Source organism: Lagenorhynchus albirostris, chromosome 12 (assembly GCF_949774975.1).
Source record: "Lagenorhynchus albirostris chromosome 12, mLagAlb1.1, whole genome shotgun sequence".
Classification (NCBI taxonomy): domain Eukaryota; kingdom Metazoa; phylum Chordata; class Mammalia; order Artiodactyla; family Delphinidae; genus Lagenorhynchus; species Lagenorhynchus albirostris.
The window spans coordinates 61,526,174-61,543,898 of NC_083106.1; positions in this window are offsets into that span (position 1 = coordinate 61,526,174).

Sequence of the window (17,725 nt, forward strand, 5' to 3'; positions counted from 1 at the left end):
ATTTAAAATTTTATTAAATTTTTAAAAGATCTACCCCAACTTCCTATGAATGTACTCTATTGCCTAAAATGAAATGTAACCTATTTTGTGTGTATATATATATATATAATATATAATATATATATATGATAGTTTTGTGTGTATATATACATTATAGATAGATAGATAGATCGCTTGATCTCCATGCCACCATACCTCAGTCTTGTCACCCTGGTTTTCCAGTTGTACGTGGTTATGTGGGGCTGGGGATGTGGGGATGATGTTAAGTGGTCCCCAGAGCTAGGTCTAAAGTGAAGTCATTTCTAAATATATGAAAATTATTCATGTCCAAAAAGCAAAGTATCTCTATTGGAAACACCATCCAGCTAGTGATAAAGGATCTGGGAAGAAATGGGCTAAATGAATGGGTTAACAAGTGAGTCCCAAACCTGGTGTAAATTCCAATTACACAGGAGGGGATTGGGGAGTAGAAGGGGGCTTAAACTCAGTCCCTTAATCCTAAAGTGAAACTGACAAGGGGGTTGGGAGGAAGAGTTATTAGATTTAGGAAATAAGTAGAGGACATCCAATTAACTTTGAATTTCAATCAAGAAATAAGTGATTTTTTTAGTATAAATTTGACCCATGAAAAATTTGGGACATACGTATACTAAAAAAATTATCCATCATATTTCTGAAATTCAAAGTTAACTGGGACCCTTCTGTTTTATTTGGCAACCATAAGCGGTTAGGGACTACGGAAAAGATAAAACAAAAACAGCTTCTGACAACCTTTAGGGCACTGGCCTTCCTAATCACCTATGCTATGGTATTCTTCTATAGAACATGAATAATTAGATAAGGTTGACCACCATATAGTGAAGCAAAAACAAGACCATTTACTATCATGTCTGAGCACAGATTAAACTGAAAAGAACTACTCCAGACTTCTAAGTGCAAATTTCTTATTCTCTCCAACTTGAAATGTACCACTGCATAATACCTAGTAAACTGATTTTCTTCCTGTACCTGTAAGAACCCGGAGCACTCCTTGATCAACAATCTTGGACTGAAGATCTCTGCACTAGTAATAGTAATTTGAATACATCTTTCCTTCCAGTTTTTAACATGGTGTTGCGAAAAGTTTTCCACACTGCTAAAGGACTCCTTAATTGACCTGAACTCTACACTTATTTTAAAAGTTTTCTCAAAGCATATGTCTTGCATAATAATTAGTTGAACTCTATTTCCATTAGCATTTTTTGATCCTTTTGGCATGAGATTTGTTGTTCCTGAAAACTCTTTCTCTCCTTTTTCCATCGTGAGAATGTTGCACATGGGCTCGTAGATGGTGAGTGATCTGGATGTGTCCCTTCCTATGGGCTATAACTGAGGTGTGGCTGTGACCCACTTTGGACATAAAGATGGAGATAAAGATAACATCCTAAGAAAGGGTAGAGCATTTAGGTGGACCAAGCCTGTGTTCTGAATGGGCATGGAGAACAGATCTGCCCCCTGAAACTCACCTGGCCAAAGTGTCACAGGAGAAAGTCCTATCTTATGGCATCATTGAGTTACGGGCATTCTTAGTTACAGCAGTTTAACCTATACACTAATACATATTATTTTATATTGAGGTTTTATTAATTACCCTTGGTTTTCCTTCAACTATTTTCCAAAATTCTTACTGTAATCTGCCAAGGTAAGAAGTACCAAGACAATGTCCATCAACAAAAGAATGGATAAAGAAGATGTGGTATATATATACAATGGAATATTACTCAGCCATAATGAAGAACGAAATAATGCCATTTGCAGCAACATGGATGGACCTAGAGATTGCCATACTGAGTGAAATAAGTCAGATAGAGAAAGACGAATATCATATGACCTCGCTCATATGTGGAATCTAAAAAAAGGGTACAAATGAACTTATCTACAAAACAGAAATAGAGTTACAGATGTAGAAAACAAACTTATGGTTACCAGGGGTAAGGGAGAGGATGGATAAATTGGGAGATTGGGATTGACATACACACACTACTATATATAAAATAGATAACTAACAAGGACCTACTGTATAGCACAGGGAACTCTACTCAATATTCTGTAATGGCCTATATAGGAAAAGAAACTAAAAAAGAGTGGATATATGTTTATGTATAGCTGATTCACTTTGCTGTACACCTGAAACTAACACAACATTGTAAATCAACTATACTCCAATAAAAATTTAAAAAGTAGAAGTACCAAGACTATCTATCATATAGTATAGTTGTTGAAGAAGATGGGATCTGAAACCAGATGTCTTGGGTTAGAATTCAGACTCTATAAAATAATTGGGATTGAACAAGTTATTTTACTTCTGAATACCTCTCTTTTCCCAGTTGTAAAATGGTGATATTACTAATAACAATACCTGCCTCATAGAAGTGTTGATTCAGTGAGCTAACATACAGAAAGTACACAGTACCTTTTCTGAAACACAGTAAATCCTCAATAAGTCAATAATGATAATGATTATTATCAATTTTCTCAAGGAGCAGTATCTACCAATAATAATAGTAAAATAATAATTTACATATATTGAGTACTGACAATATGTGAGATACCTTTCCAAGTATGTTGCAAGGATTATCATATTTAATTTTTTTATTCATTCGACAGAGATTTGAGTGCCTAATTTGTGCAAATTCTGTTCTTGGTGCTATGTACAGAAAGCTGTGACAAAAACACAACCTACAGTGATATTTCTTTTCTACTGGACTAAACAGAACATTAATAGATAGTTGAAGTTTTAATGTATTAATGATACGTAGAACAACAAAGCAGGCCAGATGGAAGGTTTATTGGAATCTCTTTCATACAGGCTGCTCAAGAGAAGCTGTCTCCCAGAAAGTGATATTTGTGGAGAGATCTGACAGAAATGCAGAGTAAACAGCAAGCAATATAAGGGAGGAACGCTTCTGGCAAAGAGAGCAGAGTGCTCATGTCCCTGGAGGAGGATCAGCTTAGCTTGTTTGTGGAGCACCAAGGAGGCCAGTGTGATGTGGCCAGAGCTGCAGGGTAAGGGGGAGGAAGCAAGGAAGGGTTCTACCCAGAATTTCAGAGGGAGCATGGCCCTGTCAGCACCTTGATTTCAGACTTTTATCCTCATGAACTATGAGACAATACATTTCTGTTTTGTTCAGCCACCTAGTTTGTGGCACTTGGCTACAACAGTCCTAGGGAACTAAAACTACTCCACATTCTGGTCTGTGTGCTCTGTGTTTTAGTTCCAATGGAGAAGGTAAATTCCTGGACTCTTAGTAATACAGAAGGTAAACGCCACTGCTCCACTACTTTCAGAGTGCCTTTTTTTTTTTTTTAAAACAACTGCAAATAGATTTCTTCCCTTAAGCAAAATTGTGGACAAAAAAGCACATCTTGAATAACATGATGAATTATCAGTTTTAACTATAGCAGCTAAGACATGAGAGTTTAACTTTTTTTAAAATAGTTGATGTCTATTGAGTTTTTACTGTGCTGCGTATCATGCTACTTTCACTAACCTGTATTGCTGTTACAACTGTGTGAGTTAGATACAATTTATGTCCTTCCATGTTTACATATGAGTGGTTAAGTGACTTGCCTCATCAGTTTTGATGGCAGCCTTTGAAACTAGGCAGTCTGACCCATCACTGCTTGCATAACCCGCTATCTCTCCTCATTCTGTCTCAGAAACACTATCTGAGGAGCTACAATTTTAGTGGACAGTGAAGTTACCTTGGCTATTAATTTCAAACTCTTTTGTCAAATCTATTGTGTTTGTCTGCTACCTGTCTTTAATCGCTTTGCCTTCAGTTCCATCAGCTCTTTTGATGTCTGTTTAATACTGAATTAGCATTCCAGCAATCTTTCTGCCGGTACTAAATTGGCTCATTTTATCTTCAACAGTTCAGTAGACTGACCATGCACTGCAGCCTATGTGATTTGCTAAATTGAATCACTTGTGCTGTTATTTATGTTTATTATCAACTGTTATTTACATGGCAAGTTGTAATCTTGATTCACGAGAGCATTAATTGACTGCATTTGACTGCACCATAACTCTACATAATTTGCCTATAAATTTTCAGAATTTTGTTGTTTTGTTTAGTGTGGGAGGCTCATGACCATCTTTGCAAGGCTGCCCTATCGATGTTGTTCTCACTAATTGGCTATATGTGGTGTACAGCTTAACCTCACAGAAAGGTTTACAGTTTTCTGCCAAAACAAAATTCCCCTTTATCCCTTCTTAGCGATGTTTACCTCTCCTGCCGCTTTCTAAATCACAAGGCCATGGGACCACTGGTTTCTACCCATGGCCAGATAAATTCAACATTCAGTAACAAACATGAATTCCCATGAAAGTCTAACTTAAGCTAATAGAAAAGGCAGAGATCAGTAGGAAGTAACGATGGCTTTTCCTTAAGCCCTCTGCATGTGTTGGTTTTAATATCTGGCATTCCTACCTAGGTCTCCACATCAGTGTTCTTCACCCAGGCTTTGCCTCAGAATCACCCGCGGAGTTTTAAAAAGTGTACATGTGGTCAAGAGCTTTTCATTCTGTTGTTCTAGGGAAGTGGGGGATAGATGTGGGCAAATTTGTTTGTAAATTATATCACCGATGAATCTAATGCATAGCGAAATTGAGAAGTTTCTCTATCCAGTCTGAAGGTAAAATGAGGAACAGGGTGTGAAAATTAACTTTCAGAACCCTGGCCCATTCCAGAAAACTAATGAGCAGAGGTTTGCAGGCTGGTTTGAATCACTCTGGGTCACTGTTTCTCACTTTGCCCTGTCCACACCCTCAAGACACATCCTTTGTAGCTGGGGAGAAAAGGAAGCAAATAATGCTGAAGGCAAATAAGAAGCTCTGCAGTTTCATGAATGAAATGGTCCAACTCTTGAGCTGACTGTGTGCTACCCCACTTTCCTTCACCCACTGCCTCTCTGGGCCCCTCAAAAGACAAGCCAATTTCTTTAGTTTGTCCTAATCCAGAGATGACAATAAACAGAAACTGTTACCTTTCTCAGGATAAATTCTATAATATTTAAAATATTTCACACATGAACATAGTATAGGTCAACTCATTTGTCTACTATTCCATCTGGTTTTGAGTAGAAGATAAAATAATCATTTTGTAAAGTAAGAATGAACAAAATACAATTCTATCTAATGTTACAATGATTTCAATTTGACGAAATACACCATGTCCAGTTTTACCCAGTTGATAATGTGCTGTGCTTTGCTGTGAGTACAATAAGTCCTGATACCTGAAAACTATGAGAGATGTAACAAGTTCATGGATTGAAAGACTCAACAAGGTAAAGACTTCAGTTCTCCCCAAACTGATATTGATTTACTGCAATTTCTGTCAAGATTGGATTATGGATTTTAGTAGACACAGATAAGCTTTTTCTGATATATATATCCAGGGGTGTGGAAACAAGGAAACTAAAACAATTTGAAAAAGAATAAAGTGGGAGGAACCTCTCTACCCAATTTTAGTATTTGCTATGTAGTAAGCTTAATTTAGACATTGGTATTTTTGGAGGGATATATAGATTTTTTTCCTGATTTATTTTTCTTTCTGCAACCAAGGTGAGGATGTCTTGTTTCTTTGAACAGCTTTGTTTAGGCATTTGCAATCAGCTTGGTCAGGTAGTATTGTGCGTATGAAAATGTTTAGCTGTTAGGACCAATTATATTATTTGGTAGTCTTCCTTTTTTTTTTTCAGTATGTTAAATATTCAAGTGATTATTTCGATATGACAGTACTTTGCTACCTGACTGTAATTATTGCTAACTTTGTTTTTCACCACTGATGCAATTTTAATTGTAAAAAATTATAGAATATACTTTTAAAATTTAATTTTAAGATGAAATTTGAAATTTATTGGCCATATTAATTTGAGGTTGTAATGAAAAATGTGAAAAATTTTATTACATGAACATTCAAGTTTGGTTTTATAAATTATTGTCTGGGTGACATTTGCAAATGTCTACCCTAATGAATAAAATTCTAGATCTACAAGATTCTAAAAACTGTTTTTCCCCACCTTCTCTACCCTAAAGAGTTATCACTTATCTTAGGTCAAAATAATTTATAAATTCATCCAAGTATGATCATTTCTCCATCCTGTATTTTCCACTTAGTTTAACTGCTAGATGTTGGATTTTGTGTAAAAGAGCAGTTCTGACCATACTCTTTAAGATATTGTTTTTAAAATTGTGATAGTATGTTCACTTTGCAAGCCAATTGCTTGGACAACTTGCTTAAATGAAGATTCCCTGGACCCAACCTCACACTTATTGATTCCAAATCTCTGGGGATGGCCCTAGATCTATGTTTTTGAAAGTTCTTCATATGATTCTTATCTGTCCTAAATTTTGAGACCTACTCCCCAAAATATTCTTGCTCTAGACTTTATACAAAATATATTCTACTTTGTAGACTCTATAGCACATACTAGTGAAATTATGCATCCTCATTATTCTAGTGTCCCTTGTTGAAACTGGCTCATTTGCAACCTCCATGTACACTTATTTTGTCAAAAATCATACTAAGAACGAGATGAACTGGACATGATTTTAACTCCAAATGCCCATATCCTTTACCTTGATCATTCATTTGTACTAAGTTCTGTCTAGACCAATCTATTTTTCAAAAATAAGAAATGAGAAGCATAAAGCCTAGGAGAAAGCAGTGAAAGAATTGAGATTGTTTTTCTTGAAGCATAGTCTTCCAAAGAGAGGGCACAGAGACTATGCACACTAATTATAAAGTGTATGTTCCTTTCCTTTCTTGCTACACATTTTCATTTTCCCCTATTATCTATAGCAGGTTTTGTGTAGATTTGTTATTATACAGATTCTTAAGGGAGGAAGTAGAATGCTTCAGATTATGTGGCTTCAGTGGCCACTTCATACTTTGTGCCTTGTTTGTATGTGTGCAAATACCTACTTAAACACAGGCTCAGTACTGACTCCTAGTCTCAAAATTTAAAGGACATGGTATCAACAAATTGGTGTAAAACTGCAACAGAAGATTTGTCATACCTATACTCTGAAATCGGGAAGGTCACTATTCCTTCCCTCCTGTATACAATGTGCCCCCTACCTGCCTGCACAACAGATGAGTCCTTCCACAATTGCTCAAGATCTAGATCCCTCTTTTTAAACATATTTCTTTCAATATTTACTTTTCTCCTGTGATTTCAATTTTCCTTTCCAATTGAACCATTCCAGCATTCAAATATACCCTGGTATTCTCCGTTATTACAAAAAAAATAAAGGCAAAAACCAGCAAAAATTCCCCTTTGACAAAGCTGACATCTCCTAACATATAAACCCTTTTTGCTTTCCTCATGTAAGTTTCTTAAAAAAGCAGTTTAGAATGACTTTCACTTATTTATTTTCCTTTCACTGTAAAATGGACTCTAATCTGGTTTCTACTCAAATTGCTGCAAGAAAACTGCTTTCTCATCAGTCCTTAATGACTGATGGATTTAAATAACCCCGTGTTTTCATCTCCAGCTGTAAACCTGCTAATGACATGCAAATTTATGTACCTGCCTACCCATTTGATATTTCACTAGAATGCTTCTCAATGATAAAAAAATTATGTTCAAAAAGTTACCAAACTTTTCCTCTTTTCTATCAGATTTACCTTCTCATTTTTTTTTTTGCTTTGCTTTTTCGTATCTAAATAAATGGCACCTCTATCATGCAGATACTCAAAAGAGATATTTTTGAATCATTCTTGTCCCTTCTTTCATAGTCTATTCTCTCTCATTCCTTTCACATTCTCTACATCTAATCCATGACATACCTGTGACAATTTTATGGCCCCAGGATTTCTTGACTTGGTATAGTTGTTTTCATTTTTGTTGGTATCACTCTAACTCAAGTCACTGTCATTTTTGTCTGGACTACTGTAAGAGACTCCCGTTTGGTCTCCCTGATTTATTCTTTTTTTTTCTTTTTCCTGTACGCGGGCCTCTCACTGTTGTGGCCTCTCCCGTTGCGGAGCACAGGCTCCGGACGCGCAGGCTCAGCGGCCATGGTTCACGGGCCCAGCCGCTCCGCAGCATGTGGGATCCTCCCGGACCGTGGCACGAACCCGTGTCCCCTGCATCGGCAGGCGGACTCCCTACCACTGTGCCACCAGGGAATCCCTCCCTGATTTATTCTTGCCTCAAATATGTCATTATTCATAAATTTTTAAATATTTTAGAGCTGGACATTTAATCATGTCATCAAACAAAATTTAGTATCAATCAACTGACTTCTTTCAAGGAACTAACTATGACTCTGTAGGAACTAGGCTTGAATAATTTCCCAACTTCATCTCCAGACATTCTCTCCCTGACTTACTGTGACAATAACGTTGTCCTTCTTCCAGTTCCTTGAATTTACCAAATGACTTCCTACTCCAGCCATTCACACATGCCATGAATTCTCTGGAATGTCCTTGACCTGCCTAATTTTTCACCCAAGTGCAGATTGCAGCTTAAATTCCACTTCCTTGGACTCACACCTCAATTCTCTTATTTAAATTTACAAAACCATACTTATTTAAAATAGGTGGTTTTTCAAGTTACTTTTGTGCTTTTATTGTTCTTTTTTATATATGTATTTATTTATAATTTAATGAATACATGTCACATACAATTAAGTAAATCTATTATTTATATATTTTCTTTCCCACTAAAGTCTAAGTTTCTTAAGAATATAGCCTCTGTGTATTTTTTTTAAACTTGTATACCTAGCATTTGTCATAGATCCTGGAAAAAAAAGGTTTTAAATAATTACTATTTGTTGGATAAACAGATTAAATGAATAAACAACTAAGATAAACTTTACTTCCTTCTTTCAACATCTCAAAAATGTCATATGATGATGCATCTATGACATGTGTTGCATGATATAAAGCCAAATAATATACAACATTTAAATTTGTTGTAGCAAATTAATGTAACCTCTTTATAAATTGCTTGAAGCTATCCATTTACAAAATAATGCTACAAATGTGAAAAACAAAAGCACTGAAAAATGATTCCAATTTTAGTAAAGAACATTTTGAATGAGAACATTGACATTTGCAAAGGCATTTATTTTCAATTTTTAGCAAGATGACTAAATGGCAATATGTGCTTTTGCTTTGTGTACGAAGGTGTAGATGGTTGATTCTACTTATGTGTTGGAGTGAGTATATTAGATACTAAAAAAATATGTTGAGTCTAATTGCTCTCATTTTTCCATCTCAGCCCAGGATATGGCGTAATAGAGTCAGGATCTATTTAATGACATCGTGACTTCTGCTTAATATAACTTATAAATTTTCATCCTGGCATCTGTGTAAGGTGGTGCACCCTACCTGGTAAGAGACAATTCTCTAAGGACAAGATGATTAAAAGGATTTTTCAAGGTGGCAGGTTCAAGGTTGGCTTTCACGGGCATCTGATTCCAATTCACATACTTTGGTCCGCTAAACCATTCTGCCTTATTTTTTATAAGGACTGCTAAAGCCATCTACTTAAATCCTGAACTCTAGTTAAACATCCTGAGGAATTTTCTGGACTTTATACTTTACCCTTCATATGTTATCAAGCTTACATCATCAACCTTAGTTTTCTCTGTCAAAAAAGGCCAAGCAAGTACTTGTGAGGCTTTACTTTGTTTTTTTTGTTTGTTTGTTTTTTGTAGATAACAAGAAGCCTGGTGGCAAGGAGCTTTTCTGAGATTTTCTGTTAGCTCTCTGGTACTAAACAAGCCCTCTGCTAAACATAAAGTTCAGAAATTTGGAAAGCTAGCTATCTGGAAGGTGTGACATTAGAAAGCCAAGTTAAAGGTTAAGAATCTGTAAGAGCCTGTTAATGACATTTGTCTTCATATCTCAGAAGAATATAGAGTACATCTTGTGTAATTTAGAAGTATATTACCTTTCATGTTTCCTACTCTTTCCTTATTGGGTTTCTGCAGTTTATTCTCTAACAAGCAAAAAAGGGACCAAGAGAGAAAATGTTACCAACTAAAGAGCTATGTCCATCAATTACAGGAGTGGTTGAAGATCTTCATGATATGTCTCCTTCTAATTTCACTCTATTTTTATGGATTTTAATGTTCAGCCGAGAAAAAATATTTCCGCCATCATCACAGATTTTGTTATGGTTTGGCAAAATGATGTCAATTATTTAACAGGAATTAGAAATGTTACTTGGCCTACTAAGAGACTTCCAGTGGTGTTTTAAGGTTCATCCCCAACCAAATGCCCTGGCCATCAATAATGAGGCATTTTTCCTCCCACTGTAACAGTCAGCCTATTGATAGAGTTGGTGAAACAAGCACACAGTGCCCATATATTTGGGTTGTTTTACAAACACTTATATTTTTCTTTTGGAATCTAAAGGTTTGTTTTGGTTATCACAGATTGATCTTTGAGTCACATATGCATATGCCCAATGCAAATATCTCTATAAACTTGATATTTGGCAGTAGGAAATGATATATTTTATCTGCCATGAATTTCTTCCATTTATAACGACTTGAAGGAGGGTTGGAGGGTGAGTGATTAGGAGCCAGCTTGAGGAGTTGAGAAACTTTAAAGTTGTCATTTTTCTCTTTTTTGTTTCAAAGCTAACTAAAGAATTCTGAAGGAAACAACTTCCAACATATTTTTAAATTTTACAAATCTCCAGAGTTGGTTTCTGGAAGCTTTTCTTAAGGGAAAGTGCTGTAAAAGTGCAAATGCCTCCATTAGCTTTTTATTAAGTAGTCATAATTGTTTTGGTGATGGAGGGAGAGAAAATCAAGGTTGAATTTTGAAATGTATTTGTGAGTATGGGAGAGCTGCCAACCTTATATAAAATGTTATAAAACACTTTATCTGAGCTGGACTGAGACACTGGATAGAAAGTTAAAAGATACTTGCAGGCATCATGAGGTCAATAAAGTGTCCCAGATTTGGCAAAATATGCTTATTTTGTATTTCCTACATTATACTGATGAATACCACTACCACTGCTCCCATCTCTACCATCAGTATGATTCCTACTACTATTAAGTTAATAACTATAATTTTAATGTTATTTTAATCATTATAAGCAAGTCATGAGTCTAAATATTTTCCATACAGGTTTTTTTCTTATTCCTCACACATATTATAAAGGTAGGCATTTTCATTGTATGTATATTTCAGATATAGTAACTTAAAGAAGTAACTTTTCCACCATATTTAGAGCTGAGACACCAACCTAAGTCTGCCTGACATTTAAGTGTGAGTTTTAATCACTGAATTGCTTGATCTACTAAGTTCCAAGTGGTCAGAATCATAAAAGGGGTTGGGAGGATCATGATAGCAGAGACAACCAACATGAAAATATGTTTCTTAAATCTTGCTGTAAGATGAAATGGGTTACTTATTAGAAAGGTAGAATCTCAGGCCACACTCAAACTTCCTGAATTAACATTTGCATTTTAACAAGATTCCTAGATAAAAGTAAATGTTGAGTCTATTTTTTTTAAAGTAAAGTCTATCTTTTTAAGAGAATATTTTGAAAAATATTGTCAAGTTGTTTACTAAATTTACAGTCCCTGTATCTATGTGATTTTCTCAACATAATAGGCTACTAAGCATTTTATTCATTCATTCTTTTATTTTGATTTCTTTACTTATTCAATACTTCTTATTTGTACACCTATTTTGTGCAAGATGTTTAAACATTTTACAAGATACTAAGATAAAAGTTTTCATTCTATTAAAGGAGATAAATGTAAACAATAGATAGTTATTTCAGGTGCCATTTTTAATAAATACTGTAAGTGAAAATAAAGTTTAGACATAGGCAATATTTTTGCACTCTGGGGATTCATCAAATAAAACTTCATAACGGAAGTATTTCCTATCAACAAATAAATTAAATATCTTGGGAGAATATTTTCTTTGTGTTCTTATTCCCTCTGGTAGCATTGACTAATTTCTATTCTTAATTTACACAGTTAGCCCTAATACACAAAGTTTACCATTTTATTGTTTTTGAAATGCATTTTTAACTTCTGTGAAAATTAGAATAGTATCTAACCTCTTATGTGGTATCTCTCTTGCCCTTAAATACTTCTTTTTAGATATAACTTCTACCTAAAATTCCTTTTTCAGATTCCAAAAATCTGAACACTCGTGTGAGTCAAAGGTTGACTTTTCGTGTCATCTTTCCTTTGGCATATAACACAAAATTCAAACAGAGGAAGAGAACAACATTTTACTGGAGACATAAAGCATTTAGTTCTTAGAACTTCACACTCACTAGAAACTCCAGATTGAGTAGCAGTAGTCACCACTTGGTGAATTTGATGCTACTGGTAGGTTGTCTTTACATATTTATATATTCTCAGAGAAAATGCTCACTGACTGCATAAACATTCCTAAGTCTCTTCTTTAAACATCTCATGAAACAATCAGGAAACAAACACTGTGATACAGGTTGTATTCTAAGTGTTAAAATATGGATTTTAAGATTTTAGCAGTTACATTAGAGATGAGTTTAGATGAATAGAGGTTTCATGGAGGAGACTGAATTTGATCTTTTTCTTCAGATGCATAGGATTTGTTATAGGAAAAGAGTACATTTTAAAGAAGGAGGCAAAGATGAAGAAGAATAAAAGAAATATGAAGTTGAGAGAGGGAGGATATGTGGAGAACAATATTCATCAGAGACACATAGACACCCAGCCTCACCACAATGGGATACAGTAGGGGAGATATGCTGTCAATGTTTTAAAAGACATTTTAGTAGAAAACTAAACTAACTATGTATCTTCATTAGTGTAGTATTGTTTATGATTCTTTAAATTTTGTATTAATGTTTATTATGTAATAATCCTATCACAACTTCTTTTTATACATTTTTGTTTTTAATATTTATCTACATTAATAAATTTAGGTAAAATTCATTTTTGTGATGGATAACTCTTTCATACCTTATTTATCCCCTGTTAGAGGCACTGGTTTTATTTACAATTGTTTTGCTGTAATAGGGTTACAATAAACATCATGTCATGTATGCCAAGTTTTGTACCTATAAACACTTTGGAATCTGGTTTAGAAGATATGAACTTTACTAGATGTTTACCAAATTGCTCTTAGAAACTGTTTTAACACTCTGTATTCTAACCAGCAATGTATATGTGTTTTTGTCTGTCCATACCTTCTCCATACTTATGATCATTACTCTTTTTTTAAAAAACAAAACCAGAACAAAGTTAGAGAATCCAATACATAGTATCAGCACTCCTTTTTAAAAACCAAAACCAGAACAGTCAGAGGACTGGCATCATCTGACTTTAATACATACTATAAAGCTCCAGTAATCAAGACAGTGTGGTATTGGCAAAGACAATAGACAAAGAGATCAATGAAACAGAATAGACAGCCCAGAAATAGACCCCCTCCCATACACATGCTCAACTGATCTTTGACAAAGGAGCAAAGGCAATACAATAGAGCAAAGATAGTCTTGTCAACAAATGGTACTGAAACAACTGCATGGCACATGCAAAAAAAAATTAATCTAGACAAAGAACTGACACCCTTTATAAAAATTAACTCAAAATGGACACTAGACCTAAATGTAAAACACAAAACTATAAAACTTGTAGAAGAAAATCTAGATGACCTTGGACATGGCAATGACTTAACAGACACAACACCAAAGTTCAGGTCTATGAAATAACTGATAAGAAAGACTTCATTAAAATTTAAAACTTCTGCTCAGGAAAGACACTGTCGACAGAGAATATAAGCCACATACTGAAACATAATATTTGCAAAAGACACAAATAATAAAGGGCTGCTATCCAAATATAAAAAGAACACTTAAACAACAACAAATAACCTGATTAATAAGTGAACCAAAAAACCCGAATAGACACCTCACCGAGGAAGCTAAACAGATAGCAAATAAGCTTATGAAAAGCTTCTCAATATCACGTCATGAGAAAATTGCAAATTAAAACAAAACAGAGATTCCATTATATACCTATTAGAATGGCAAAAATCCAAAACACTGATAACAGCAAATGTTGGCAAGGACTTGGAGGAACAGGAACTCTCATCCATTGCTGGTGAGAATGCACAATGGTACAGCCATGTGTGAAGACAGTTTGGCGGTTTCTTATAAAACTAAACATACTCTTACCATAAGATCAAGCAATCCTGTGTTTTGGTATTTACTCAAATAAGTTGAAAACTTATGCCCATGCAAAAACCTGCACACAGTTATTTGCAGCAGCTTTATTCGTAATTGCCAGCTTTATTCACAATTATTTACAGCCGCAATTATTCATAATTGCTGCCAAAACTTGGAAGCAACCAAGATGTCTTTCACTAAGTGAATGGACAAATAAACTGTGTTACTTTCAGATGATGAACTACTATTCAGCACTAAAAAGAAATGAGTTATCAAGTCATAAAAAGACATGGAGAAAGTTAAAATGCATTTTACAAAGTGAAAAAAGCCAACCTGAAAAGGCTGCATACTGTATGATTCCAACTATTTGAAATTGTGGAAAAAGCAAAATTATGGAGACAGTAAGAATATCAGTGGTTGCCAGGGGTTGGGAGGTGGCGGGATAAACAGGCAGAACACAGAGGACTTTTAGGACAGTTGGACTAATCTGTACAATACTCTAATGGTGCATAGATGTCATTCTACATTTGCCAAAACCCATGGAATATACAATACCAAGAGTGAATCCCAATGTAAATTATAGACTTATAATAATGATGGGTCAATGTTTTTACACCAACTGTAAAAAATGTATCACTGTTAAGGTACGTTGATAGTTGGGTAGGCTGTGTCTGAGAAGCACAGGGTATATGGGAACACTGCAATTTCCAGAGCCTAAAAGTTCTCTAAAAAAATAAAGTCTAGTATAAAAATCAAAATTAAACAAAATCATTAACACACCTAAATACATGAATAATGATTCCTTAATATTGTGAAGTATCTAGTCAGTGTTCAAATATTCACTTGTCTCATATAATTTACATTTTTTCTTTTTGTAGATTGCTTATTGAATAGGATATAATCAAGTCTCTTTTATGCTGCAGGTTCTCTCGCTTTCTATCTCTACACCATTTTGTTTTGTTACAATTGGTAATTGAAGCAATCTGGCTCTTTGCCTACTAGTTTCCCACATTTTGGATTTTGTTGAGTACATCTTAATGGCATTGTTTAATATGTTTTTCTGTCCATTGTATTTCCTATAAATAGGAAGTAGGATTTAGAGGTTTGGTTAAATTTATGCTCCATATCTGTGTGTTTGTGTGTGTTTTTGTTGTTATTTATTTTGTTTTATTTGGCATGGCTACTACACGTATAGTGTTCTATTTTTCCCTCAGGATGCACCTAATATCTGGATGTCTGTATTTATGGCAATAGCAGTTGTGTATGATAACTGAATAGATCCACTAATTCAGACCAAAAAAAAAAAAAAGCCATTCTAATTAAATCATCACTAATTTGTCTATTAGATGGAATATTTCTCTAAATAGAAGATTCCTTTGTCTAGTCATCTAGTATTTGATTACTCAAGGGAATAGATACTATGGGAAAGACGGGATAAATGCTTAATTCTTTCCTTTTTTATCAGCTTCAAAATAATGAAAAGCATCCTTTAACTGTAAGCAACTGGTATATGGTATTTCTTTTCTTTTTTTTTTTTTTTCTGTATGCGGGCCTCTCACTGTTGTGGCTTGTCCTGTTGCGGAGCACAGGCTCTGGACGCGCACGCTCAGCAGCCATGGCTCCTGGGCCCAGCCGCTCCGCAGCATGTGGGATCTTCCAGCACCGGGGCACGAACCTGTGTCCCCTGCATCGGCAGGAGGACTCTCAACCACTGCGCCACCAGGGAAGCCCTTGTTTTGTTTTTTAGTCTTATTATGAACTCATGGCTTTAAACACATTTTGTATATTTCAGTCTATTGCAGTTAATACCGACACTCAACATTTCCAAATTTTGGCCAAGAGGATTCCTTTTTAAGATGCCTCCTGAGTCATGTGACACATCACTCAACATCTTGGAAAGATTCTGTACTCTCTGATATGGCAATATAGTCCATTTCATCTTGAATGTCTCTTGCCCCAGTGTTTTCTACAAGAAGCCCTGGTTCCTTCCAATGAGAGAAAAAAATATATACATACGCATGTATATATCTACATGTATACATATGAATATATTTATATTTATAAGGTATATATATATATTTAAGGCCAATTTAGATTCATTGCTAATGGTTATTGTTTCTAAGCTTTTTTTCCTTGGAAACATACAGGAAACATATTTATTTTTTCTCAAAGATATTTTCTTAAAGATATTTTTATTAAAATTTCTCATGAGCTCATATGCATGCATTCCATTCAAATTCAGGGCCTCCAGGATTTTTACTTAATCTCTTTCACATTATATATGTTTCTCTCATATTTGTGCTGAGAATTTCAGTTCTCAATAACTCTTAGACTGTTAGAATTAAAAATTAGTATTCATTTGCTTTATCCCACATCGCACATACAAATATATCAGTATAAAATATGAACACTAAAACAAAAATATCCTTGCTTAAATGTTTAAGATTTTCTTCTGCAGTTCTTTTTGTCCTTAAAATATATTCCTCTGGGATATATAGTCAAATTACTATGCTTTAATGTCACTTAATATTTCCTCTCTTTATATCACCAACTGAATACACATCTAGGTTCATTTGTTTCTTTATTTTCAAAAATTTATTTTAAAATGTAATTCTAAAGGTTAATGTAAAACGTTTACAGATTTCCAAAGTCACATCTACATACAAGGCATATTTAAAGAAGTCTAGGATCTGGGCTTGACCCTCCGTGCTATTTCCTCTCTCCTCTGGGGGCAACCACTTTTCCCCCCTTAATGTCTGACTTATTCTTCCACTGTGTATTTATTTTTCTGTTTTTAACATAAGTAAATGTCTCTTTTTCAGTATTTTGGCGCTTTTGTTCTTGTGGTTGCCTTTATACTCATTACCTTTCCATGGCATCCTAATCCTCCTGTTTTAGTTATAATCTATTGGTTCCTTACTACAAGTAATAATTATGATGAAATTAGTCACTAAATTCTGCTTCCTCCTGTTCTCTCTCTTCCCCAACACCTGATTTGAAGTAATTCAGCTTAATTCACAGTTAATAACTTAAAGGTCAAAGCAAGCATATTCCATCCCCTATTCTCTTTAGAGTTTGATAATGTTATTCACATTTGATTTAACCTCAATTTTGAATCAACCCCATCCTCTAAATATTCTCCAGGTTTCTTTCCTTCATTTCCTAGAAATCATAAGTTTGGTATATTTCAAAATATTATTTCCTGAATATACCATATGTTCAACTTTAAATCATAATTATTGAATATATTATCTAATTTTAGTTTCATATTTAATGAAATGAAATGGTTAAATGAATTTGTTAATTTAATATTTTATCCCCATCTTATTTTTCAACTTCCAGAAGATTTGGAATTAGTTGTATAATCTAGGGGTTGATTATTTCTATCAATTGTGTCAAGGAAATAGAGCTCAAAACCTGGTCAAAAGAAGATTCACAACAGATGGGAACTGAGCAGTTGTCTAGCATTATGGAAGAATGAACATGCTGGGAACTTGAAGGTCTCATGGATTCTAAAAGGCATTTACTACTCCTA